At 40.3% G+C, this 27528-nt stretch overlaps 1 protein-coding gene across 3 annotated transcripts in view; it reads right to left on the bottom strand.

Moving 5' to 3' along the window:
- MBOAT2 (membrane bound O-acyltransferase domain containing 2) overlaps positions 1-27528 on the bottom strand; it is a 94689-nt gene that overhangs the window by 36511 nt on the left and 30650 nt on the right. Inside the window, exon 1 of one of the 3 annotated variants that reach the window (XM_048297221.1) lies at positions 2895-2971. The exons of the other annotated variants lie outside the window; for them this stretch is intronic. The gene's annotated coding sequence lies outside the window, so the exon portion shown is untranslated. Of the gene's footprint in view, positions 1-2894; positions 2972-27528 lie in introns of those variants that run through there. 3 annotated transcript variants of the gene reach the window in all.

The raw sequence follows: 27528 nt of genomic DNA, 5'->3' as shown, positions 1-27528 counted from the left end.
CTGAAGTCATAGTGCAGAAATGGGAGGAAAAAAAACCAAAACACCTAAACTTCTTGATTAGATTCCAAATTTCATTTTTCAGTCTAAAACAAAAGCTGTCTTCCAACAGAGCAGTGAAATTTGCTGCTATGTTGCACTCTCCAAACACAGCTATGAATCTTAACTACCTTCCAGCTACATCAGCCACAGCTCCAAATTACACACCGATGGAAGACTGCAAATTTTTGATTGTTGAGTAAAACACAGGAACTTGCAACCCATACAATGCTTTTCAACTTCCAATTGCATCTCTGCACGTTAGTCATGCCACATCACATCCCTCGTTGATGAGAAATGTCATTTAATCAGGCAAAGTGCAGCAATACGTTCTCCCTAAAAGAAACTTAAAAGGTTTACAACAGCTTACATCATTCCTGTTGTTTCTTCTGCAGGTTTGTAGTGCAACTTGCTGATCATCCTAACTCTCATATAAATCCACCTCTACTTTAAAAAATTCAAAACTAACCTAAAATGCTTTGAGAACTTTCTTAAGTACTCTTAACTACACGTTTCTTACTCTCTTCAATGATTCATTCACCAAAAACTCCCCTTAGATCAGAAAATTGAGTAAAGTTTTGCAGAGCTCAAACACATCAAGTTTTACCCAACTACAAACTAATTACGGGCTGCACATAAATGCAAGTTTTAGCCAAGGCTAAAGTTTCTCCTCCAGTAGAAAAGCAATTGGTCTTGAAAGTCAATGTTACTCTATACTTGCTTTTCACTGAATAATGTTTTTGTGACCAGAAAGACAAAAGTATTTCACACTGAACATTAAAAGCTACAAGCAAGTCACAACATTGTTACTATTACAAGTAACTGTTAGACAAACTGACCTGCAAGGAACACTGTACTATGTAACAGAAAGGCACAAACACATTCATTTAGAGTATGTCTAATTCCCAGGATCTTTGTCAATATGACCTTACTGTTATCTATCAACAGATGCAACAAATTCAGACATATCTGGGAAACACCGCAGCAATGAAGCACCAGAAAGCAGAACACAGTGATATGTTTAACTCCTGATTTAAAGTTTTAAAAAAATAAAAATAAAGCAAACAATACTGGATAGCCTATTATATAGAAGGGCTTTTCTTGTACAGGTATTCCATATTACATTTCAATTCCTTACAATTCTAAACTTCTCAGAACACTAAAAACAATATTTAATATGTTCTACCCATAAAATTCTATGTTTCCTTTAAAAAGAAATACATCAAGTAAACTACTCGATGTTTTTTAAAAAGTATATTCTAACATATTATAAATGAAGTACCTTAAACTATACATATAAATATTACAATATATAGAAAATACTAAGTAATCAGTCTCTCCATGTACTTCTTTACAGAAGGTGTCTATCAAGAGAACATGTCTAATTCTATTTTTTTAAAAAAGGCAAATAAATCTCTTATTAGCAAATGAAATACATTGTCCTATTCGTTATTTTTTGTCTAGTCACTTTTTGACAAATAATATTAAGCAACATACATATCAGGAATCTTTACCTGCATGTACATATATAAAACCAAAAAGCTTCATTCTATCTATATGTGTATATATATACACACACAAACACACATGTACCCATATACAGGGTTCGGTTCCTTCCCATTACATGAACTTTCCTTTAGTCTCCAAACATCCTGATGGAATCTGATACACACTTCTATTACACTTTCTACTGCTAACATTGAGTTGACTCCTGAAGCACCATTTCTGCTAATGCAGAAAACTTCAATCTCATCCCTGTACTCCTCTTTTTTATTGCCCTCACAAGTTCAGCACAGCCAACAGAACATTCACACCAGCATTGCTCCTGCCTCCACCATCCACCCACCACCCACATGGTAAAGGAGAACCAGAAAAAAGAGGTGAACCTCATGAGTTAAGCACAATTTAATAAGTGCAACTAGATATAATAATAAAAAATATACTAATACTGATGATAATAATAATTGAAATTACAAGGAGGGGAAGAAAGAGTAATAGAACCTAAGAGAAAAGTGATGCACAGTACAATTGCTCACCACCTCCTTATGAGGAGCAGATAAGTCCCCTTCCAGGTAACTCCCCCCAGTTTATACACTGACCATGACACTCTATGGTATGGAATATCCCTCTGGCCAGCTCAGGTCAGCTGTCCTGGCTGTGCTTCCTCAGTTTCTTGTGCACCTCCTCACTGGCAGAGCATGGGAAACTAAAAAGCATCTGACTTAGAGTAAGCACTACTTAGCTACAACCAAAATGACAGTGTGTTATCAACACAATTGTCACACTAAACTCCAAGAACAGCACTGCACCAGCTACTAGGAAGAAAATGAACCCTGTCCCAGTCAAAAGCAGGACACAGCAACCACCCTGCCCACCACATCACCTACAACAGAGAAGGATATAAAAGCTCCACACCAGTGGCAGTACTAGCTCACGCAAAGTCTCCATCCAGCCCAGGATCCAGAACTGTGTCCTCCCCACAGCAGGAGCTCAAACACAGATGCCCAGGAATGCAGATGAGCAAAACAAGCACAGAAGATGCTTCCCAGTCTTCTTCCACACTCAAACAATCAGCACCTTATAGACCCAGATGCAAGCCCAGCATCCACATGTTTAATAATCCTCAGCATACTACACCTCTATCAACTTCTGGCTCCAATGCACACTCTCATCTTTACCACCCTCTGTTGCCCCAAATACACTTGAGAAAAAGCTGTTAATTTCTACATTTTCACCATAACTATATACAAATTTGGTAGTACTGAATGAGCCAGCAGAACTACTTATATAAAGATTCCACATATTTAAGAATATAAAGATTATGTATGTGGTTTAAAAGCAGAACTCCCGCCTTTTACCTGCATTCCTCAGAAATTTTGGGTTGCTCGTTTAGAAAGAATATCCACAGGTTACTTCTAGAGCTTTGTATCTGCTGATGGTCAAGCTGAGCAGCACACAGACCCAGGCTAACAATCAGGCAATGTATGTTATGTTTTTGCATAACAAGGGGTGGGAGTTGCACTTTTATTTTATTTTACACTTTTGGAGGACTCAGCATCTCAGTTATAAAATATTTTTTCCTACCATACCTATCTTTGTTTGCACAAAATACAGCAAAAATAGAACTGCGACCTTGACAAAGGCAGGCTTTGAGAGATGTCATAACAGCTTCTGTTATTTTAGGCTCTCCTCATGCAGTGGAAGGACAACAGCACAATATGCTATTTTGCTGGAAGAAAGCTAAATAAACCAATCAACGGAGGGTGCTTTTTTACCAGTTAGTTGGCACATACTACAGATTTAGCCTTGAAATAAAGGCTTCATGTCGAGTCAAGATCTACTTCTTCCATTATGTTAGGAAAAAATACTTCTTTTTTCTTTAAATGTGTAACTATTCAGTTTCAAAAGGCAGACCTAGACACCACGTAACGTTATACTGCATTGATTTTTAGAAAAGGTGACAGAATAGTCTCTGAGTTTTCCCAAGCCCTGTGCTGAAAGCTGCTGCCTGGGTTTGCTTGTTTGCTTTTCTACAGATTATGCCAAATTAAAAAAAAAAAAACCCTAAAAAAAATTAAATTCTTGCATCTAGGGCCAGAACTGAATTCTTATTAAAATCCAGCTATATTAATTTTTTAATTCTAATTATCATAATCAGTTTGCATTGTTCACAGAGAGAAATTAAACTCTATACAGTTAGATCATACAGTATTTGCTTACAAAACTTCAAAGGGAAGAATGTACATCAAAAAAAAAAAGAAGTCCAAAGTGTCACAGCTAAACATCTAATTCTGCAATCATCCAGCACAAGCCAACAAAAATACTGATTAGAACTAGCTTCGTTTTGACTGTCTAAGAGCCACAAGGTAAGCTACTCTGCCCCAGTCTAATGTTTTTACACCAAAAAGAGATGCCTATTTACACAATTCCTGTAGTATGGATGCATTGTTGACATACATAATTGGTATTTCTTAGAAAATTTATTAGTTTTATAACGTAAACAATAACAGACTCAGAGTGTGTGTGCCTCTAAAATACAAGCAATATTAATCCTTCTGAGCCACTCAGAAGCCTCTGATTCACACACCAGTCTGTCTCTTCTGATTACTTCAAGTGGAGATCCAAAATGCATTGGAATAAACAACAATTAAAAAGACAAAACCAGACTGTCTGTGAGCCCATTTCCAGAGAAGGAAACATTCATACCATCATGCTTTGGTAATAAGCAATCTGGCTATCCTATTCCATTCATTTTCCACCCTCAGCTGAAGATTTTTGAGTCTGACAGCCATTTTAAGGCACATTTAACAAGTGGGCAGAGTTCTCCAGCATTTAGATCCAACAACAGCCTGACACCACACAGGGCAGGAGGGCTGCACATGCCTCCAGCAGCACTTGCTCGGCCTGCCGTCACTGCAGCGCTGAGCCCTGCTGAGCTGGTCCACACCAGGCCCACACCCTGGCATTGGAAGCCCCACACTGGGTTTGTTCAGCCAGTAGAGAAAATGCCATCCAGACCCATGGGTTTCCTGCATACAAACACACAAGGCTGGGGACATGAAGATTCATTAGCTCAACTGTCCCAGAACTATTTGTGACCGTTTGACTGTTTGTTTACTGCAGATCAGCTGTTGACATTATCACTTTACTAATGTATTTTGATGTTTTGCCACCTAATGGCAACATAATGGCTTGGTAAAGTAAATCTTTACCAAGCCAAATTAAATTATCATTCTAGTTATAGCTACAGGCTATATTCCAAATGCAACATTAATACATGACAAATGCAACACAGATATTCCCACCAAAAATGCATGCAAAATCACGTCAGACCTTCTACACACTCCCTAACTTTACATTCTCTTGCTTTCCAACCTCTCACCCTGCTCTCTTCAATTCTGGAACACCTCAAGGACAAGGAGACCAGCTTCAGACTCTTGTAAATTGGAGAAACATCTACAACAGAAGACAGGCAGGAGGGAGGAGGGTGCTTTCACGTCTTCCCTGGAACGGAAGAAATGTATTGTGCGATATATTCCTCCTGTAAGACTCCAAAAGGAACACAGAACTAGGAAGAGTGGAAATAGAAAACTTGATTTGATCCCCTGGAAAACTCAAAGCTGAGAGCTGAAGTTGACTATGTCCAAAACTGTAATGTTAAACTAAGATGAGACATGAGGGGTCACCTAAGTGCTCTCTCACTTGAAAATCCACACTGTGTCATATCAACCCCTATTTCTGCAATCACTTGAAAGTATAACAGTAAACAACGCAGATAAGAGCACAAAGTCTGACCTTTGCATTTTAGAAAGTTGACAGTAGTATAGAGCACTTAAAAACACAAAGAAGAAAGCCTAACAGCTTCACAACACAAAATCTGTATAAGCAGATGCTGGAATCTACCTTACAAAGCCTTGATGAAGGAAGCAGAATCTTGAGATCTTCTAACAAAAATGAGTACTCATAACTCAGAAAACAAATAGCTGACATGCTGGTGCTATGAATTTTCATCTGTTCACTCATTTTTCTACATAATATTTGCCTAGGTATAGGATGTTTCAGCATCACAGCATGCAAGCAATTTTATGCTTCCTCTTTCTTCTATGTGATACATAAGTAACTTTTCTTCAAACACCAGAACTGTGCCCAGTATCATTAATTTTGCAAACCAGCAGAAACCCATAGACCACAGAGTCAGAAAATGGTCTCCTAGTAGTTTCTGAGAGTATTTTTAAGGAAATAAAAATATCACACAACATTGACAATAATGGGACTACTGCAAGCGCTATTTTAAAGGACAGGCCTAATAGCCATAATGGTTTAGAAATGGTAAACTAGAACTACTAAACACAAAATATTTTGTAGGACTAAATAATTCTATTTCAGTGGACCAGTAAGTTTTATACGAGAACTTACAGGTAGTTTAACAGAACAAGTTCTCTGACGGCAAAACAATAATAGCAAGGTCAATCATTAAACCTATCACTGCTGTTAACTCGGTACTTGGCAAGTATCATCTTGGATGAAGATAAGAGGGAGCTGTTATTTCCATTCACCCACTCATCACCCTGCTCTAGCTACACACCCCCTCGTGCCCCATGCACATCCCCACGTTCTGTGGGGAAGGAGCTGTCGCTCCTTCCTGGCTGAATGGAGCAGATTCCCAGCTGCCTCAGCCCCCCCAGGCTCTGCTGCAGCCCCACATCTTTGCCTTGAGACACACCACCTGAGGCAGAGAACCAGAGTGGCTGCAACACTGCCAGGAGAGAGAGGGGAGGTTTGCTCAGTCACGAGGTGATACCAGCTGGAACTTGTGTTCAGCCAGCCAGGAGACATTTTCTGCATGTGTTAAGGATGGCAGCAGCTGGGAAACATACGGGATATGATTTGCTGAGAAGGTAGTTGTGCAGCCAGAATCAGTACACAGAGCAGTCAGCAGATTAATAAACAACCCAACTCCCTGCAAGGAGAGTGCAAAACAAAAGGCCACAGGAATCAAATTTAGTTACAGAAACCAAGTATTTTAATGATTCCAAGACCAAAGGAAAGCCAGGAGTTTGTGCTAACAACCTAATGCAGCTGCATTTTCTTTTAAACTATTTGCAAAACAAAATGCCCTACAGAGGAGTATTTTATCAGAGGGGATGATGGTATTTATATTTTCCACCCTATTTCTTGCTTTGCCTCTAGGAAGGAATCAAACAATTCTTTGTTTTCAGCAGGGTAGTGAATCAACTGCAAGCCCCACAGCTGGTCAGACCTGCACCAACACTGCAGCCCTATACCTTGCTGAGCTATTTACACCATCTTACAATCAGACACACATCTCAAACAGCACAATGGCCACAATAAAACATTTCTGAAACAAATAAAACCATTTCTGAAAAATCTGATTCACTTAAAATATAGCCTAAATGACATGCCTGCTTTTCTCCAATGCTTAACATTCCTTTAACCTGGAAAGACCTATCCCTTCAGATGACTTGTTTCATTTCTGTCCAATCCCCGTCCCCCATTTAAGTTAAAGCACCGCTACAATTTCCTATCTTCTGCATCCTTTAATCAGCGCATGCCGATGTATATAACATTCACATGACACATCAACGTCACCACTGTCACAGTATTTGTCATACAGTCCTGCAAAAACACACGCAGAGACTTAAGTCAGCTGTTTCCTGCTCTCAGTCAGGAGAAAACCTGTGGGTAGCTCCATTTTCTTTGCTCAGTGATAAAGCCTGACACAGGAAGAGAGGATGGTAACTTCTATTTTCGTGTAGATTTTTCTCCCGCATGTGAGAATCACTATTGACTATTTCCAGGGATGAATTTGAGATACTCCACAAAAAAGAATTATATGCAATACACAAGGAACCCATTATGAAAAAGCCTTGCATTTTTTTTTGGAACATTCTTCATGCTTCCAATTAGCAATGGAAAACCTAAAAAAAAAAAAAAAAAATTAAACTACTCAATGACAATCCAAGTCATGGTACAATCACTTTATGGAACTGTCAACCACGGGCAAACCATATTACACAAAGCTACATTTATGATCTTTAAATTAGGAAGTAACTATGTTCCCCAAGAATGTATGTACATATAACACATATTTGTATTTATATAACCCATACCTTTCTAAATTTTTGATTTATTGGGGTACTGTCTTGATCCTATTTCAAGCATATTTGACCTTAGCTGCACTTTTGGTGTACCATAGCCACTGAACTGCTTGCACTCTGTTTTGTCACCTCCCTGCTCTTCAGTAGAGACCACTCATGTTTGTCATTTTCTAATACCCTTCAAAAATTTCCCTTTAAATGCCCAGTGCAATCAAATTACCTCACAATTTATTAAAAATAAAAGAAATTTTAAAAATCGGAATGGCTCACTTTATTCCAGACAAATTAATCATATGATCTGTCCCTCACAATATGTTGTATGAAGTCCACTAATAGATACTTTTGTGTAGATTTAATCACAATATATGCTAGTAGAAGATGCTACATTTCTGTTAAAAGGCAGTCTTCATGTCAATGCTAAGAGGAATAAGGCATTTCAGGTTGTTCATCAATTATCCTTTGAGAAATGAGATTAAAATCATGAATTATTCACCTATATGTATACCCATATTACTGCCATTTGTCTATCATTCCTCATCAAGTTGTTCCATTACCTTCCTGTGTGATTCTCTCTCTTACATTTCCTAGAACTCACCATAGACCTCAACCTTCAGTTCATTGAATTTACATAACAGAGAAAAGCCACTTAAGATTCTCTGAAGAAAATAAATAATAATCAACCTTACTTCAACAATTTCTTTCTCCCAGCATTCAAACACTTTTCACACTCGCTATCTGGAAATTTCCTCATACTGCTGGTTTCTTCTGTTTTGTACAAGTAGGGATATGACCAAACACAATGAGTCATTCTTTATGCAGGCTAAGACCACTTTTTTTCATCACAAACAGGGTGTCCAAACAAATGAACTTCACACTCCCACATCTTTTGCAACACTGATTTATCAATGAACAAAATCTTCTGCTGCTAGCAGAAGTGTCTAGAGACTGCAAGTTACACACAAAGAAGACATCGGCAATCATTTTGCCAGCTCAAAGCTTCCTTTGTGAAAATTTTTATTACGTAAGTTCTTTTATCTACAGGTAACACAAAAATCACAAGAGAATTCTAAAGAGACATCTATGAATTTTAAACCTGAAGTACAAAAAAGAGACTAAGAAGAGAGTTCATCTTAATTTGTGCTTTTCATGACTGGTACAATTCTGAATTAGGAAATATGCTCAAATTTCTTTTTCATCCTAATTCTAGCCATTATACAGTGAAAAACTCTGTATTTATTAAAAGCCAAATATCACTTCAGAGTTTGTTAAACTTAGAGCAACAGTTTAAAAAGTAATTTACAAGATATAGTTTATAACTTTTTGTTCATAGCAAGAAATACATGTTATATACGTATAGAAGAAAATTATTGATTACAGCAGGAAAGGTCCTACTGCACATTAGACAATTCACCGTAACACCACTGAACAGCCAGCACAGACAGGCAGAATCAAAGAAGAGGACTCCAGCAGCCTGGGAAACCTATCACAGACTCATCATATGATTACAAACAGGTGGTTTAAACCAAGATCCACAAATGCAGTGTTCCTATTTATACAGCTGTTCTCTAGGCATTCAAATTCCCATTGTATAAATCCACAGAACTTTGATATTAAGTTGCTAAATTTACAGAGCTATTTCAATCCCTCTGACTGCCCCATCTACATAACACACAGAGAAACACCTAGTGCATAAGAGCAATCCATGAGCAAGTTATAGATATAGATTACATGTTACAGATGAAGTCTAGATTACACGTTATAGACTACGATTCACTGAACTGAATTACAGGATCATAGAATACCAAATTGGAAGGGACCACTAGAATCAACCTGATCCAACCTTTCCTGGCAAAAGCACAGTCTTGAAAGTGTCTGATACTGGGGAATCCACCACTACACTGAAGAGATTACTTTAACGCTTGATTGTTCTCACTGTGAAAAATTTTCTTCTTCTGTCTAGTTGGAATCTCCTCAGGAGTAACTTGTACCCATTACACCTCATTTTTTTCTTTTTTTTCAAGGAATCCAATATCCATTTTCTCTGTAGCCACCTTTTAAATATTGGAATATGGTGATAAGTTCTCCCCGAACTTTCTTTTCTCAAGACTGAACAAACCCAGTTCTTTCAGCCTTTCCTCATATGGCAGGCTGCTCAGTCCTTTTATCATCTTTGTGCCCTTCTCTGGATCCTCTCCAGCCCGCCCACATCCTTTTTTGCAGAGCAGGGGCCAAAACTGAACGCAGTGTTCCAGATGTGACCTGACAATCAGTGAAAAGAGTGGGACAATGACTTCTTTCTCTCTGCTGGTGCTGCCCCTGTTAACCAGCATCATGTTGGTTTTCTCTGCCACAGCAGCACAACGTTCACTCTTGAGCTGTTGTCCCTCAGGGCCCCCAGGTCTCTTTCCTGGAGCTGCTCTCAGACCGGTAGATCCCAGCCTGTGCTGCATTCCCGGACTACACTTTCCCAGGACCTTACACTTCTCCTTGCTGAACTTCACAAGGTTCTTGTCAGCCCACTCCTCCAGCCTGTCCAGGTCTTTCTGCAGGGTGGTGCTCTCTTCCAAAGTGTGCACTTCTCCACTCAGTTTCATTCCATCTTCCAGATCACTTACGAAGACATTTAAGTGCATTGGGCCCAATATTGAGCCCTTGGGGACCCAATTTGGGAACAGGTTGCCAGTCTGAAGAAGAGGCATCTACCACCACCAGGTTGAGAGAGCAGTTTCTCGGTCACTTCCCCGCCCACCGCACAAATCACTTATCTAGGCCATCACACATCAGTTTCTCTAGCAAAAGCCCACAGGAAATGGTATTGAAAGCCTTGGAGAAATCCAGGTAGACAGTGTTCCTCCCTCACTCCCCATCAACCAAGCAGGCTATTTTGTCATAGAAGGCAATCACATTTGTCAAGCACCATGCTGGATTTTCCCAATCACCTGCTTCATCTGACTTGTGATAATCTGCAGAAGGATTATATAGAGAGAGATATTTTGCTTTCCTAACTGCACCTCTGCACACCCTGGCACTGTCCTTGTAGTTTTCAACAGGTGTACATCCACTTTTCCATCTGTTACACTTCTCTTTAGGTTTTAAACACACTCAGAAGCTCACAGTTAAGGCAAGGGGATCTTTTGCTCTGCTTACTCCCCTTGCCTTTGAAGGGGAGGAACTGCTTTTGTGCTTCCAGGAAAATGTTATTGAAAAACTCCCAGCACTCGCTAGCTCCTTTATGGATCTCCCTCAACTAAGCTCTGAGTAAGCTGAAGTCTGCTCTTCTCAACTCCGAAGTTTTTTTCTCAGTACTAGCCTTCAGCATGCTCAACCAAATCCCAAACCACAACATCATGATCACTGCCACCAAGGCTATCACTAACTAACACAAAACACATTTTGTCCATTTGTGAGCAGCAAGTTCAGCAGTGCCTCACTCCTGATTGGCACACCTAACATTTGTATGAGGAAGCACTTCCCTATGCATTCCAGAAACCTGATGGATGACATGTCAACTGCTGTATGGTTCTTCCAACATATGTCCAAGTTCACCCATAAGAACCAGGTTCTGTTGACCTGAAGTTTGCTTAAGTGACCCAAATATTGCTTCACTGACCTTATCATCTTGGTTTGGAGGTGAATGGCAGATGCCTGCTGTAAGACTCCCCTTGGAAACAAGACCTCTGAGCTTGACTCAGAGGCATTCAAAAGGGCTTCCATGATCACCAGAGATGGCTATTATACATTCAAAGTGCTCCTTAACATAGAGCACAACTCCTCCTCACCTTCTTCCCTACCTATCTTTACAAAACAGCCTATAGCCATCCATCACAATTCTCAAGTCACATGAGCTGGCCCACCACGTTCCAGTTATTCCTATGATATAGTAACTTTCTGGCTGCACAAGGAGCTCCAGTTCCTCATGTTCCCCAGCTGGCTGTGATGATGTGAGCATTGCCACTTTGGACCCAATCCCTCAAGTCCTTCACTTTAAAACCAGTCTCTTTAAAACCAGGCTGAGTTGGTCAGCCTGCTGTCAAAGACTCCCTCACCTCTTCCAGACAGGTGGATCCAACCCCTCCATAACAGACTATAGTAATCAAAGAATGTCCCGTTATCATAAAAGCCCAAACCCCCATTATGGCATCAGCCACGAAGACAGAAGGTAACTCACATCATATATCTATTTCTGGCTGCACCCTTTCAACTAACCATCAAAATGGAAGAAAAATACACCAATACTTTTCATTTAGACTCCCAGGGTTCTGTAGTTTTCCCTGATTTTAGTTTATGCTGAACTGCTTTATGGTTACTATTATAAGAACACCTAAACACTAAACTTGTCTACTCCCCAAAACAAGTTTTTGTTAGAACGGGTGTAACATACTTATAAATTGTGTTCAAGTTAATAAAAATCACTAACTTTCAGATAGAAGAGAACTTTTAATTTTATTCTAAGCATGTGAAATTCTACACTGTAAGTCTTCAAGCCTAAAAATAGTGTGATTGCCAGTCAGCCAGAGATTTAGAATGCATCCAGAAGTTCCTATGCTGCACTTGCCAGGAATGTCAAGACTTTGAAAAATCACATATATTATAACAGTCAAGACAAACTAATCTGTAACACAAGCACACAGAACACTCTGATTATTCACTACTGTAATGCCTGGCAGTGTCACTGTAGTTCAGCTTCCTTCTGTACTTTCATTATAAACCAAATTTGAAGAAACATTCCAGCTAAATGTGCATGTCCTGGTTTACATGCCTTAAAAAAATACAGTTTAATATCTTTGGGGATTGTCTACTCCCCATTGCAACAAATTTCAATTGTTATTGAATACTTAGAGAGAGTACTAGCTCTTCAATCATTTATAATGCTCTTGTGCTGCTGGTAATGACTCTCCTCCAACTTTTAGCTGTTGGAAGAGTTGAGAAAAGATTCTGTGAAGACATTACTAGTCTGAAAGCATCTTCTGTTTAGGCCTTTCCGTTACTCAGAAAATTTCAATCATAGAATGGGTCAGGTTGGGAGAGACCACAGTGGGTCATTTGGTCCAACCTCCCTGCCCAAGCCATCCTGGAGCAAATGGCTCAGGACTGTGTCCAGATGTTTCTTGAGTATCTCCAGTGAGGGAGAACCAACAACCTCTCTGGGAAACCTGTTCCTGTGCATGGTCACCCACACAGAAAAGAAGTTCTTCCTCATGTTCAGGTGAAACTTCCTGCGCATCAGTTTCTGCCTATTGTCTCTTGTGCTATTGGTTAGCACCACCAAGAGCCTGCCTCCATTCTCTTTACAACCACCCTTCAGATGTTCATACGCATTGATGAGGTCCCCTCTCAATTGCCTCTTCTCAAGGCCAAACAGGCCCAGCTCCCTCAGCCTTTCCTCATAAGACCAGACCCTTGACCAACTTAGTAGCTCTCTGCTGGACAATGGCATAAGTTGGAAAAAAATTTCAAGATGGAATGCTTTTCAAACTTCTGCTGGGTGTTAGGGACAAGTACTGTTTGCTGTAACAGCATGTCATATATAGTCTTATGCCAGCACACACATTTGAATTAGAAAGAGGCAACAGGAAGAAAAAGGTTGGTGGCAGCCTTGTGAGAAGACAACAGAATAAAAAACAAGCAAACAGATTGTAAGATTCATATTTTGTTTAAGCGATTTCAGCTGAATGCCAGAACCTTGTCATACTTGATCTCTGGAGATGCAAAGATAACAAGTGTAGACTGAAAAAGGATGGGGGAAAAAAGAAACAACAGAAGTCATCATGAGAAAAAACATTCTACTTGAAGCAGCATCAAAGTGTAAAGGACTACAAGAGGGAGATGCAGTCCTGTCACAATTCATAGAGAATTATATACTTAATAACTAAAGACAGTAGTCTTAAACCTTTCTAAACCTAACCAACTAAAAAAGTTGATGTTAATTGAAGTATTTTCAGTCTATATGAAGGCTCTATCACAAGGATCAGATATTTCTATTACAATTGAAAGCAGTACATAGGTTAGCCTTCAGCTGCTAGTAAATTAAGATCAGCGACATAGCCAAAAAATCAGCAGTGTACCCCTAAGTTATTTGTGCCTTTGCCAGAGAAGGTATTTTAGGAGATCATTAACATATTAGCACACCTCTAGCCTAAACTGATTATTTTCACAAGATACAGACATGCTGCACTTCTGCAATGACTGATTTATTTCTCAAATTATTTCAACAGCAAAGCAATAAAGCCTGTGAATGCAATGATGTATAAAAAAGTGAAAACATATGTCTCCTATAAAATCTACGACTGCAAGAATAAAGGGACAAAGATTTTAATCCAAATGAATAGTTATTCATCATGGCCCAAATCACACTGGACCATTGCAAAGCCATGGGACCAGGTTTACAAGGCAGAGAGGGAAACCTCAGACAATCAGAACTGTTGTTCAGCAGCCCACAGCTTTGCAGTTTGTCTTGTTAGCTGCAGAGATGTTTTATGAAGTGGTAATGCAGGTAATTTTAATTCAATGTGAATGATGAGCATGGGGTAGGTTTTTGTTCTCAAGGTCCACTTTGACCTTATATAGATCTACTCCTAGCTGATGATCAGCTTGAAGGAGAAAGCATAGGATGGCAACGGTTATCCATACCAAACAGGAAAAAGTCCTGAGTAACCTCATCTGTCCCCACCACTGACCCTGCTTTGAGCAGGAGGCTGAGTCAGAGATTTTGATGTCCCTCATTCTATGAATTTATTCAGTTTATTTAATTGTTAACATAACAGCTTATTAATTGCTATTTTTTTAAGATAAAACTAGAAAAAAAGCAATTTTTTTTATTAAAGCTTGCCATCACATCATAATATATGTGCATTCCAAATATAAAACAATAGTGTTTAGCAGTTCTTTGTCCCAAAACAAGTTAATTTTCCTCAAATAATCCATATCCTGCCTAGGACTTTTGAGAGGGGCGAGTTGCACAAAAGAATACCACCGATGCAGGGTGAAGCAGACCCTACTGAAAGAAATTACACTGCAGCAATGAATACTGGAGCACAACTGAGATGTCGCTACATGGGATAAATGCAATAGTTACACTTTTGCATATAGTTTCATCTGTACAGTATCTATATATCTCCAAGTTATAATACATTGCTGCATTTATGGAATTGTACTAAAAGCCTCTCACTTTAAAATCCCAATATTTTAACTTAATAGTAGGAACATGTACCTCCTACACAAACTTGTAATTCCTAAAATGTTAATTTAAATAGCAGATTCTGTTGCACTGTAAATATCACAGTTAAGTCAGATTTCTCTTACCACTCTAGCTACAAAACTATTTACTCCCAAATACATGTTTTTAAGTTGCAGAGGCTTGTAACTATAAAAGCAAATGTGTCATCTCAACTTTTAGTACAGGTGGCAGTGATTGTAGAAAAAATGATAATTTTTATTAAATATGCCAAACATTTGTAAAGATAATTTGAAATAAATAACTGGAAAATGACAGGGGAGTATCTGAGAAGAAAGGTATCAAAAAAAAAAAAAAAAAATCATTCACTTTAATAACCATATGCTCCAACAGTCACTATGATTTGCTGTGGGGAAAACTTCAGTAAAAAAGCCTTCACATGTGAATGACCCAAACTGCTTAGTCAAAGGAGGACAGGACTTATGTAAAGCACCCAGAGTTAGCCACAGTTTTAAAATTATGTGTCTGGATTCTCACACCCATCTCCTCTTTATGCAGTTTTTGGGAATTGTTTTAAAGGCTTTTTTTTTTTTTTTTTTTTTTGGGGGGGGGGCAGGGGGGGAGAACAGACACAAAGAGGGGGAACATGGCACACAATAAAACAAAACAACACACACTTTACTAGAACAAGAACTAGAAGCTTAAATTCCTACCAGAAAAATCTGAGAGCAAGTAGGGCGGGCAGAACAAAAAGCACATCCCTCCCTTTGTTCATTGTGTCCTTGGCAGACAGATCCATACTTCCAGCCAAGTCTAGTATTTTCTGAACAGCAGCAGACTCTGCTCAACTACCCCAGTCCCTCAGAAGCTCTCCCTGTTTCCTCTGAGAACTGGCTGCCTGTTCCCAGCTCCTCATCACAGCCTTACAGCCCCTTAATGAGCCCTGGGCATCTGCAGCTCCCTCTGCAATTCTCCTTTTGCCACGCTTCAGCAGTTTCTCAGTCCCTTAACCCCTAAGCAAGCTCTCATGGGAAGAAACAATTTCTACCTCTACCTATCCCTGTCTTTAAAAGAAGAAGCTAGTCATGATGCCTTTTGTTCACTGCTACTGATTTTGATACTTCTTAGGCAATTTTTAGGTTTTACATAAAGGATCAAACCCATGGCTTGCTTAACACAGTACCCTTCTCAGGAACAGATACAACAGAAGCAGTTGTGAGAACCACATGGCACAGTAGCTCAGACTAGAAAATACCTGGTTAGAAGAAAAATGTTACTTTCTTAGCAAAAGAACGAGAGTTCCATTAGGATATTTATTTAAAAAGCAAAAACCAGGCAGACATAACAAGAACTAATGCCAGGAATACAGCTCAAACCCACTCAGATTAGAATCAATAAAAAGTGATTACCAGAACCCAGTTTAATTAAAAAAAAAACATTTTCTGACTCTTGGAATCTTCCACAAAAGCATCCAATCTTGATTTTGAAATACATTTAATTAAACAACTTATTGGTTTAACCATAGAAATATTATGTCTGTGCTACATCAGAAGCCAAGATGAACTAAAAAAATCTCCCTTTAAAAGTTTATCTCCAGAAGACTTTATTTATCTTTGTTCCTTATAGCAGGAAACCATTTTAGATTCTGACATCTAGCATTTACAATTCTTCCAGAATACTTTCTCTTCAGTAAGGATACTGAAATCCTTCTTGGCATTTTTCTAGTATTGGCCCCAGCAACATCTTAGAAAATTAAAAGCTATATTTCTACTATGAACGGAGATAGACGCAAACGCCTGCCCCTTTTGAAAGTGGAATTTTAAAAGCAATTTGGATCTACATTCCTCCTGAGGGAAAAATTAATAAGCTGACTTTTCTATGATGTTCATATGCATCTCCATTCATAGCTAGAACTAGGTATATCCTTAAAAATAGCTACATGCTTCAGGCAAGAAATTGCCACGAACAAAAATACTTATTTTTAGAAATGAGTAGTCCTGTTGAACAGGATAATCATAACTGCTACTTTTCTCAGCAACAGGAACATGAAATCCAGGTTTCTAACCCAGATCCTTTCTCAGTCTCCTGCCCACTGTTGTACAAGAGAATGAAATTTCTCTATGCAGACAAGCAGCCTTAGGCAGGTTACAGCATTACATCTCTTCTAATTAACTTCCTCTTCAAGACAGCCAACTCAGATGTCCACAATATCTCATCTGGGTTTTTCACACCTATTGTTTTTTTGTTAATTAATCTTCTCCAAATCCACAACAAATGTGCAGTACTCCTTGTGAAGTGAAGTCCTTGACACTGGGCTCGGAATGACACCACATCCTGTATCTATGTAACAACACTACGTCTTCCCTGTTATTCTCCATTTCACATAGTCTGCTTTATGAAGCTTCTCTTGGAGGTCATCCATGACATACAGATCCCATTCCTAATTTCAAGCCCTCATGTTGCACACACAATCAAACAGCCTCCATTTAAGTATGTATTGTTGGCTTTTTCAGTGCTGAACCAAGCCTGTCTTTTCTTGTCCATTTATTCTTTCCTGCTAGTTCTGAAATTCTCCAAAACACTATTACCTGCCTCATTCAGCCAAACCTGCCAAAGTTTTGATTCAAGGGAGATGACACATACTCCCTATACAGCACTGCACAATGAGGCCACACCTGGAGCAGCAGGTGCAGTTCTGGCCTCCTCAGCAAGAGGGAATCACAGACTTAGTGGAGACACTCTAAAAGGCCACAAGGATAATGAAGGGACTGGACTTTCTCTCCTGTGGGGAAAGGCTCAGAGAGCTGGGACTGTTCAGCCTGGAGACAAGAAGGCTCAGGGAGACCTCATCAATTTATGTAAATTCCTGAAGCAAAGTATAAAGAAGATGGAACCAGGCTTTTTACAGTGTTTCTAAGTGACAGAACCAGAGGCAATGGACACAAACTGAAACACAGAAGGTGCTGCGTCAACAGCAGGAAACATTTTGTTAGAGTGGCTGAGCACTGGCACAGGTTGTCCAGAGAGATTGTGGAGTCTTCCCTCCTCTGAGATACTCAAAAGCTGTCTTTTGTTATGGACCAGGGCAATATGCTCCAGGTGGCCTGGCTTCATCAGTGGGATTGGACCAGATGGCTTCCACAGGCTCCTTTTAACCTCAACCATTCTGTGAGTCTGTGGTTATTAGTGTCTTTTTCAGATCATTAATAACCATAATTGAGTTGTGCAGTTACTACACTTTCACCCAGAAAGAGCCTATTTCTACTAGCTTCCTAACAGTAGATGACACAATTGACCGCAGCCTTTTCACTCTAACAAATGCTTAAAGCTTAAGAGCAAATCACAAGAAGCTGCTTTTGAGGTATCTTTCTTTTTAATATTCACAATGCATTCAAAAACATGCAAATCAAGTAGCCTGTAAATCATACAGGCAGTATGGACAATTTCAGAAAACAAATAGAAGATAAGGTCCAGAAACAATCTGGAGAAGTTTGAAGTTTGAAGAAATACAAGTAAAATCTATAAGATATTAAGTTAAATTATGCTTAGTCATATTTAATAATTATCCACTGAGAAAAATTTAGCATGGGGGTAAGATTTTCTTTAAACTGGAAAGAAAGGGCTACATTTCTTTAAGGACCTTGTCTAAAAGTAGAAAGGGGAACTCAGAAAATCATGGACCCTTGAACTTGAAACCAAATACTATAAAGGGTTTTGTAGGCTTTTTACACAGTATGTATTTATAAAAACACCTAGAAGGTAAACAGTGCAACTGAATCAAAAGCTTGTCCAGAACAAGTACAATTTGATTATATGACTGCAACTAACAGATGTGGCCTGCCCCATGAACATGACTGCCACCCATGATCAAACCTATCCTTAGTACAGTCAGTGTGAGGAACAGCTGGGACAAAGTTAATTTTCTTCCTAGTAGCTGGCACAGTACTATGCTTTGGATTTAATGGGAATAATGTTGATAACACACTGAACTTTTAATTGTTGCTGAGCAGTGCTTACTCCAAGTCAAGGACTTTCCAGTGTCTCATGCTCTGCCAGTGAGGAGGTGCACAAGAAACCAGGAGAGAACATGGCCAGGGCAGGTGACAAACTACTCAAAGGGATATTCCATAGCATAGAGCATCATGCTCAGGATAGAAATTGGGGGCAACTGGCTCCAGGGACCGATCACTGCTCAGGGACAGGCTGGGCATCGGTCAGTGGGCATGTGCAATTGTACCAGGCATCACTTGTTTCTCTCCAATTTTATTTCCCTCTTTGTCTCCCTTTTTTATTAGTACTGCATGGTTCTTAGTTGCTGGCTATGGTTAAACCACAACATACATGTATGCATATAGCCAGTTAGTCTGTCTTAATCCTAACATTTTGGCTGCTGGAGAACAACAACCAAAATCCAATTTGTACCAAAAAAAAGTACTAATGAAATACTATCAAATTATAAGGATGTATCAGATATCATTCCACTAATTCAAACCTATGAAAACAACAGGAAACATTTCAATATTTTGGTAACAGTAAGTACACAAAGCTTCAAGTAGATATTACATTATAAAAATTGCAAACACCTTTGATCAGAAAACCTTGGAAAAAAAATTAGGAAAAGTTTAAAAACCTCAAAAGGAGATGAATTAAATTACATTCAAAGCACAATTTTGGCTGTAAATAATCAACCATAAAAATCTGTAATGGAAACCAACTATTAGGCAGCATTAGAGCAAAAAAGGATCCATGGAAAGGAACAGCATTGCTAAACAGACAGAATAAGCCTTTTACTCTGCTTAGCATTACAAATACCTCAACCTGCTTTGAGAAGCACATCTCCAAATAACAGAACAGCTGGAAGAATTCCAAAAGCAGCTACACAAAAAAAAAGAAAGAAGCCTTGAAAACACAACCTAAGAAGAGATTTAAATAGACTTGTTCAGGGTTTACTGGCCCAAAAGAAGACAATATAAATAGAAGATTCCTGCAAACACAAGGGAATACACTTCTCTACATAGATGAAAGGGGCTCAAACCACAGGTTATTTAGGCTAAACTTGGGCTAATTTCTAGGGCAACCTAACTGCAAGCATAGTTAAGCACCTGTACAGGTTGCCTAACAAGACCAGAAACACTGTAGAATTTTTTTATTATTTTTAAAGGTTCAAACTGACTTTGATCAGAGGTCCAGATAAACCACTAAATCCCTTTCAGCCTCCATTTCCAGAATTCTATATTGGATCTCGTTTACCAAAGACACATTTTTCAAAATGAGAGAAAAGGACTCTGCCTAAAAAATTCTCCAGTACATAGATGAAGAGACATCTGTATTTAAAGTACTTGTAATTTGAAGTCTGTTAAGAGGTCAGATGCAATAGGCAAGAAAAACAGCTGTGGGAGCCAGTCAAGATACTGATGATCTGGCAAGACAAACTCAAGCACAGGAATGAGACACACCCACGGGAGCTGGTTTTGTGTCATACCATTCTAGTACTACTCAAATTTCTTTTAAATGCTTCCAATCTTGTCAAACCAAGGTAACATTTGCTGAAAAGACTTCACATTATAGTCATGTACTCGGTTTTGAACACATTCCATATGTTAAACTTTGTTTCATTAGGAGCTCAGCTATGCTGTGAGGGCAGGCATTCTACACCTCCCTTATCTCATGATCCATGCAAACAAGTATTTTCAAGTGAGGATGAGCCTTTAGCACCAGTAAATTCAGAAACCTTTGTTTGGTGAGAGAGACAAAACCTACAATATCTTTTCCTGTCTTCTAATTTACAGATTGTTCAACTATTTTGTGCATTAAAGTTGTTTGCAATCAGTCACAGAACACATCATTAAATGTAAAAAAAAAAAGAGAAAGCAGTGTAAAAAATTGAACTGAGCTGAAGTTCTCAACCACACTTTTTTCCTTCTATATGTATTGCCTTTACTCTACATGCTTGCCTCCTTGAAAAGCCAGATGTAGCATTTCTTATTAATTCCTTTAGGAAAGCAGGGACTGCAAGAAAGCAGACAGAATTTCTGAAGAAATGCAGAAATCCAAAGACTATGCTTAGAATAATGGATTTGTTAACTTCTGTAAACAGGGAAAAATACTGAGCAAGATGCAAATCTAGTAATAGAACTATAATTTGATTCAGCACCATCTCAAATGGGGATACAAAGCTTGTAGCCAAAAGCTACATCGACAGCAATGCACTGTAAGGCAAGTTATTTCTAAAATTTTCATCAAAAAAACCCCAATTGTTCATATATATCTGGAGGACAGGTGTAGAGAAGTTGTGGATTTAGAACCTGAGTTACATTTCATCAGAAGCTTTGTCCCACCTCCTCAAGCAGAGATCTTGGACTCTGCAGCAGAACTGCACCCACACATTGATTCTTATAAGACGTGCCCTGATGAGCACAAGTAAGAAAGAAGAAGACAGACAAGCATGAAAATAGAAGAAGGCTTCTTGCTTCACAAAGGCTCTTCAAGAAATGTTAATCTGTTGACAAAAGTCTTACTGTTTTCTGCTTTTCAGCAACTCAAAGAAGACAGTGTAGGAAGAAATGGAATACTGTTTCTAGTCTACTTCTTACTTCTGCTGGCTTCTTCATAGTCTACCAGAGGGTATAAAAATAAAAACAAAAGTAATACACTTACATACAGAAACTTTCTTTGCTTCTAAGGAGAAAAGAAAAAAAACCCAAAAACACGAACAAAAAACCCCCCACATTTAGTTGAAAATACTTTTGATATTCTCCAGTTCAGAAAAAAACCTTTGATTTTCAATTAACATTTTCATACCGACAGATCCTGAAGAATCAATCTCTTTCTAAAGTCTAAGTTCGTCTAAAAGGAAGGTGTACACTTGTTTCATTTAAATGGTGACTTCCACATTAGTAGTTAGTCAGTAGACTTTCTGCACCCTGTGTTTTGGACAGCTTTGTGCTCCAGTGGAACACAAATGCTCTCTTACTATCTAGAAATGTTTCCTATGGATTTAACACTCTCTTTATGCAATCTCCAGAAATCACATTTCATTGTATTTATCTAGTTCAAACAGCAAGAAGATTGACATTTCATAAATAATAGAGCATCTTTCATTACTGCAGCCAAGTAATCTCCAAAATAGCCTATGATGTTTAAAGGGTGAAGCTACTAGCTCCCTTTGAGAAATTAAATCACCCCTTCCCCCAAGATTTAGTCAGAAAGCATGACACAAGGATTTTAAAAAAACCTCACAACTATATTGGTAGAAAATAGTAACACCTACCGAAGTCCCCATATACACTAATTAAGTCAGAGGTCCTGTTCCCAACTTGATTTTCATGCTGTCCTTCCCTCTTATTAGAATTTGGAATACTGAACTATGTCAGACTATAAAACAACAATAAATGCCCAAGGATTTGCATTTTGTTGCTGTTTATTTTGGGAGGTTTGGGGCTTAGCTCTGGGATGAGGCTTTTTGGTTGGGGTTTTTTGGTTTTCATTTGGTTTTGGTTATTTGTTTGTTTGTCTGGTTTTTTTCACAATCAAGATACCCTAGCAAGGAAGATTATCTCAAAATGATCTTTTAAAAGATCCCTAAAGGAAATTATATTCTGATAGATGCTGTGACAGCATCCTGTATTTGAGAGAGCAGTTAATGCCCTGGAAAAGAATAGGAGCATTAAAATAATGTGGAAGTAGCAGGCTCTCTAATTAATATCATCCAACACAAAAGCCTGAAAGAGACATACAGAAAATTCTATCCTATCTCAAGCTTAAAAGGCCTTCCTCTGCCCAGACTTGAGCAGATACAGAAAAACACAAGAGCATGAAGTACAAAACAGCCAGATAAATATCACCAGTTCAAATTTAAAAAAAAGAAATGAACACACCTGTTGGGGCCCTCCCCTGCCATGGAGCCCTGGGAGAGGGGCCCCGGGGGGGAGGCACGGGGTTTCCCTGCCCCTGCTCAGCCTCGTTCCCATTGGTTGGTTTGTGTTCCCTGCGCGGGCAGAAGGACCCTTGGTCCCGTGATTGAGCAGTTCCTCGGCAGAGCCCCGGCCATGTGGCTGGAGAAATAAACATCTCTGAAACACCTATCAAGAATCAGTCCATTATATTTCTTTCCACGGGCCTCGTTGTCTGATACATCGTGTTGCAGTATCCATACTGTAACAAACGGTGGATAATGAAAGCAAAACAATCCCCAGTCCCTAAGGACAGTAACTGATTTGTGAGTAAACCCTAGAAACTCTGGATTTCTCTTCTTGTTTTTGTTTTGCTATTCCGTATCTAAACTATGGAGGAACCGTGGAAAGACTCTTGGTTCTCAGAGCCGCATATGGATATTTATCTTAAACTTGAGAAGATTCTTGAACAACGATTTGTAAACTTTAGCTTAATTCAAGCTCAAAAGGAACTGAAACACTTCCTGGCGTGGTTGTTTAAGAACTTTTTCTATGTTTCTTGGGATTTAATTCTTACCAAAGACTTTTGGAAGACCATTTGGACACAGTTAGTTTTTGAGTCAAAATATATGCCGATGGAAGAATATTTTCATATTATTTAATGACCGAGACTGTTGAGCAATGTCAGCTGTGTCCTGGTGAAGGGAAGCCTGCCTCGGGGACTGTGCGGCCACGTGGACCAAGCGCTCTGCGAGCAGCAGCAAGGCAGTTCCCGTGCACAGGCGGAGGAGCGCAAGCTGCAGTGTTGGCAGCAGAGCGAGGCATGGCAGGAGCGGCATGACCCAGCAGTGCCCGCCCGGCCCCGCGCAGCACGTGGTGGAGCGAGCCCCGGGAACGCCTGACCGAGAGGAGCAGCATGCAAGCAGCGGCCAGCGGAGCGGAGGTGCATCTAGCCGAGACGCATGCTGGAGCGGGGCACAAGGGGGCCGCTGCTCGGGGGTCTGGCCGAGATGTGGGTGCGGTGCCAGGCAGCAGCAGCGCAGCTGAGAGCAGAAGTGGAGGCACGCGGGGAGATGAGCGGCGGCCCGCACAGCCCCGAATGCGACCCCGGGAAGAGCGCGCAGGCACGAGCAGCCCCGACAGCTCCACAACGCGGGAGCAAGCGAAAACTAAAGCGAAACCGAAACCAGGAACACAGCGAGACAGAAAACAGCAGCCACTCTGAAAAAGGAAAAAATCACCGTAGCTAAGGTTTTAGGAATAGTAAAATGGTATAATGTTAAACAAAGTTATGGTTTTATAACAAGATGTGACAACCAGCAAGACATATTCGTTCATAGAACTGCTATTAAAAAGAATAGCCCTGAAAAATGCATCCCAAGCTTGGGAAATAGAAAGGTGGTGGTGTTCAAAATTGTGCAAGGTAAAAAAGGGTTACAAGCAGCAAGTGTTACTGGGCCTGGAGGTATTCCTGTCAAAGGCAGCTGTTATGGACAAAATTATAAACAATATCCATTCCAGCAGCTTCCCTACCCACAACCTACTTTCCCCTTTTACCCTATACCCAATATGTACCCCTTCCTAAGTTTACCCCATCCCCAGTTTATTCCTAATCCACTTTTCACCCCATGGCTTCCCTATACAATTCCCTTTCCCTACAACTCCTCTCCAATGCCGAGGGGGGGATGAAAAGAGGGAGGGAAGAAATTAAACCCTCTCCTGCCTCAGTTTCCCCACAAAGCATGCCCGGGGAGTCCTGTCTCCCTTCTGTCAGCCCTAAGATGTTCCGGAGAATCTGTTTGAATATTTAAAGACTCAGGAGGGTGGCTTGTTTTGTTTTGAAACTGTCCTTGTTATCTCATGTTTATCCAGTTGTTTTCAATGTTAAGTTTTAAATTTCTTTTTGTTAAAAATAAACGGGTGAAATGTTGGGGCCCTCCCCCTACCATGTAGCCCTGGGAGAGGGGCCCTGAGGGCATAGACACGGGGTTTCCCTGCCCCTGCTCAGCCTCATTCCCCATTGGTTGTTTTGTGTTCCCCTGCACGGGCAGAAGGACCCTCAGGTCCCGTGATTGAACAGTTCCTTGGCAGAGCCCCGGCCATGCGGCTGGAGAAATAAACATCTCTCTGAAATATCTATCAAGAATTGGTCCATTATATTTCTTTCCACGGGCCTCGTTGTCTGATCCATCATGTTGCAGTATCCGTACCGTAACACACACCCTTCACACTGAAAAGCAGGGAAAGATAGGGTAGTTCACACACAAAAGGTCAAGGCACGACACAATGTTCTACATAGAGGCAGGAGAGGCAAGCAGAAGGAAAACAGCAAGGAGTTGCACCAGTTCACAAGAACTGCAACCATTAGGTCCAGCTACTGAAAGGGAATCCTGAGCGTAAAAAAGAATGGCAAAGTTTGGCCTGCAGGACACATCAAGTCCACAAGACATGGGTGAAAGGCTTTGAAAGCATCATGAATTTAGAGTGATCAGTACTCTCCTCACTTAGCTTCCAATTTTCATGACATGCAAAGAAAATTATCTTTAAAGAAGTCAAATTTATGCCCAAGATGATTGGTTCAATCAGCCAATTTCAAATGCACAAGCATAGCATTAGCTTCCATTCATTAAGGAATTGAAAACAAATCAAATGAAACCAACCACATATGGCCCATGATGTTCTTCCATTTTTAAGAATCAAAAGGAACCAGAAAGGGACTGAATTGTGGAAGAACAATTCATAGGATCACAGAATGCCTTGGATTAGAAGGGACCATAGGGATCACCTAGTTCCAATCCTCCTGCCATGGGCAGGCACACCTTTCACTAGACCAGATTGCTCAGCACTCCATCCAGCCTGGCCTTGAACACTTTTGGGATGGGGCATCCACAACTTCTCTGGAACTGTTCCAGGACCTCATCACCCTTACAGGGAAGTATTTCTTTCTTGTATCTAATCTAAACCTCTGCTCTTTCAGCTTAAAGCCATTTCTTCTTGTCCTATCATTTTGTGCCCCTGCAAACAGTCCCTTGCTATCCTGCTGGCCCCCACTTTAAGTACTGGAAGGTGCCCTAAGGTCTCCCTGAAGCCTTCTCTTCTCCAGGCTGAACAGCTTCATCTCTCTCAGCCTGGCTTTATAGAGTTCTCCAGCCTTCTGATCACCTTCATGGTCCTCTGGACTTGCTTCAACAGTCTGATGTCTTTATGCTGGGGACCCTAGACCTGAATGCAGCATTCCAGGTAGGGTCCCATAGGAGCAGAATCAGCTCCTTGACCTGCTCCTTGACTCACTTCTTGTGATGCAACCCAGGATATGATTGGCTTTCTGGGCTGAAAGCACACATTGCCAGCTCATGCTGAGCATCTCATCACACAACATCCCTGAGTCCTTCTCAAGGCTACTCTCGATCCACTCTCCACCCAGCCTGTACTTGCATGGCATTGCCCCGACCCAGGTGCAGGTCCTTGCATTTTTCCTCGTTGAACCTCATGAGGTCTGCACAGGCCCACCTCTCAAGCCTGTCCAGGTCCCTCTGGATGGCAACCCTTCCCTCCAGCAGTGTTGGCTACACCACAGTTTGATGTCATTGGCAAACTTGCTGAGAGTGCACTCAATCCCTTAGCACTGGTCCCAGTACAGACCTCCAAGGGACACCACCCATCACGGCTCTCCATTAGGACATCGAGCCACTGAGCACAACTCTTTAACCCCATTAATACTAAAAAGGTGACCTGATCTTTGGAAATCTGCAAGTGTTTTCAGGTATTGCTTTAGAATTAAAATAATAAAAGCAAAATCAAACATACTAAAACCAGTATAGCTTCAGATGCAGAAATCAGGCAAATAAATAACACAACTAGAAACACTTCTACAAAAGTAAATTGGGATTGTTTTGAAGCCGCTAGACTTAAGTAGCTTAATAGCTTTTCTTAAAGAAAAACACTCTGGTGTTTACTTTCCAGAAGGAATGTTCCTTGTATTTATAAAACAGCCTATTTCATACAGAAGCCAGCTGCACACTCTTACCACCAAGACTAATGGCATTCCAGGCTACATTAGGCAAAGTGTTGCCAGCAGGTCGAGGGTAGCATCCCATCTTCTCTGTTGGGCACTGGTGAGGCCACATGTGGAATGTTGGGTCCAGTGCTGTGTTTTCTAGTACAAGGGAGGCATGGACATACTGGAGAGAATCCAATAAAGCGCCACTAAGATAAGGGACAGAAGCATTCTTCTTATATGGAAAGACAGAGCTGGGAGTGTTCAGCCTGGAGAAGAGAAGGCTCAGGGAGATCTCACCAATGTGTGTAAATACTTGAAGGGAGGCTACATAGAGGATGGAGCCAGGCTTTTTCCACGGCGCCCAGTGACAGGAATGTGCCCAGAGACAATAGGCACAAACTCAAACACAGAAGGTGCTCTCCACACAGCAGGAAACACAGTTCAGTTCCCTGGGACAACACTCCCACCTTAGAGATATTCAAAAGCCATCTGGACATAGTTTTGGACAACTGGTTCCCCTGCTTGAACCCTGCTTGGAGGGTGATCTCTGGCTGAGGTTGGAAAGAACCTCCCAATCTCAAATTCTGCAAACACTTTTCAGGCTGTTACAACTAACACAAGAGATTACTTCAGAAAATGTGCATCACAAAACCAGGACTTGCTCCCGTATGAGTCGACCCAGAACTCCAAGCTCAGAACTTCGCCATTAGAAAATAATATGCTGACAGAGCAGACTAAGCAATCAGTTGCTGCAGGGGAAGGCTCACTGCTGAGCCTTTAATGAGAACTGTCTGGCTGAACTGAGGC

This window comes from Corvus hawaiiensis, chromosome 3, assembly GCF_020740725.1.
Source record: "Corvus hawaiiensis isolate bCorHaw1 chromosome 3, bCorHaw1.pri.cur, whole genome shotgun sequence".
Lineage (NCBI taxonomy): Eukaryota > Metazoa > Chordata > Aves > Passeriformes > Corvidae > Corvus > Corvus hawaiiensis.
This window is presented reverse-complemented; position numbering and strand designations above follow the sequence as displayed.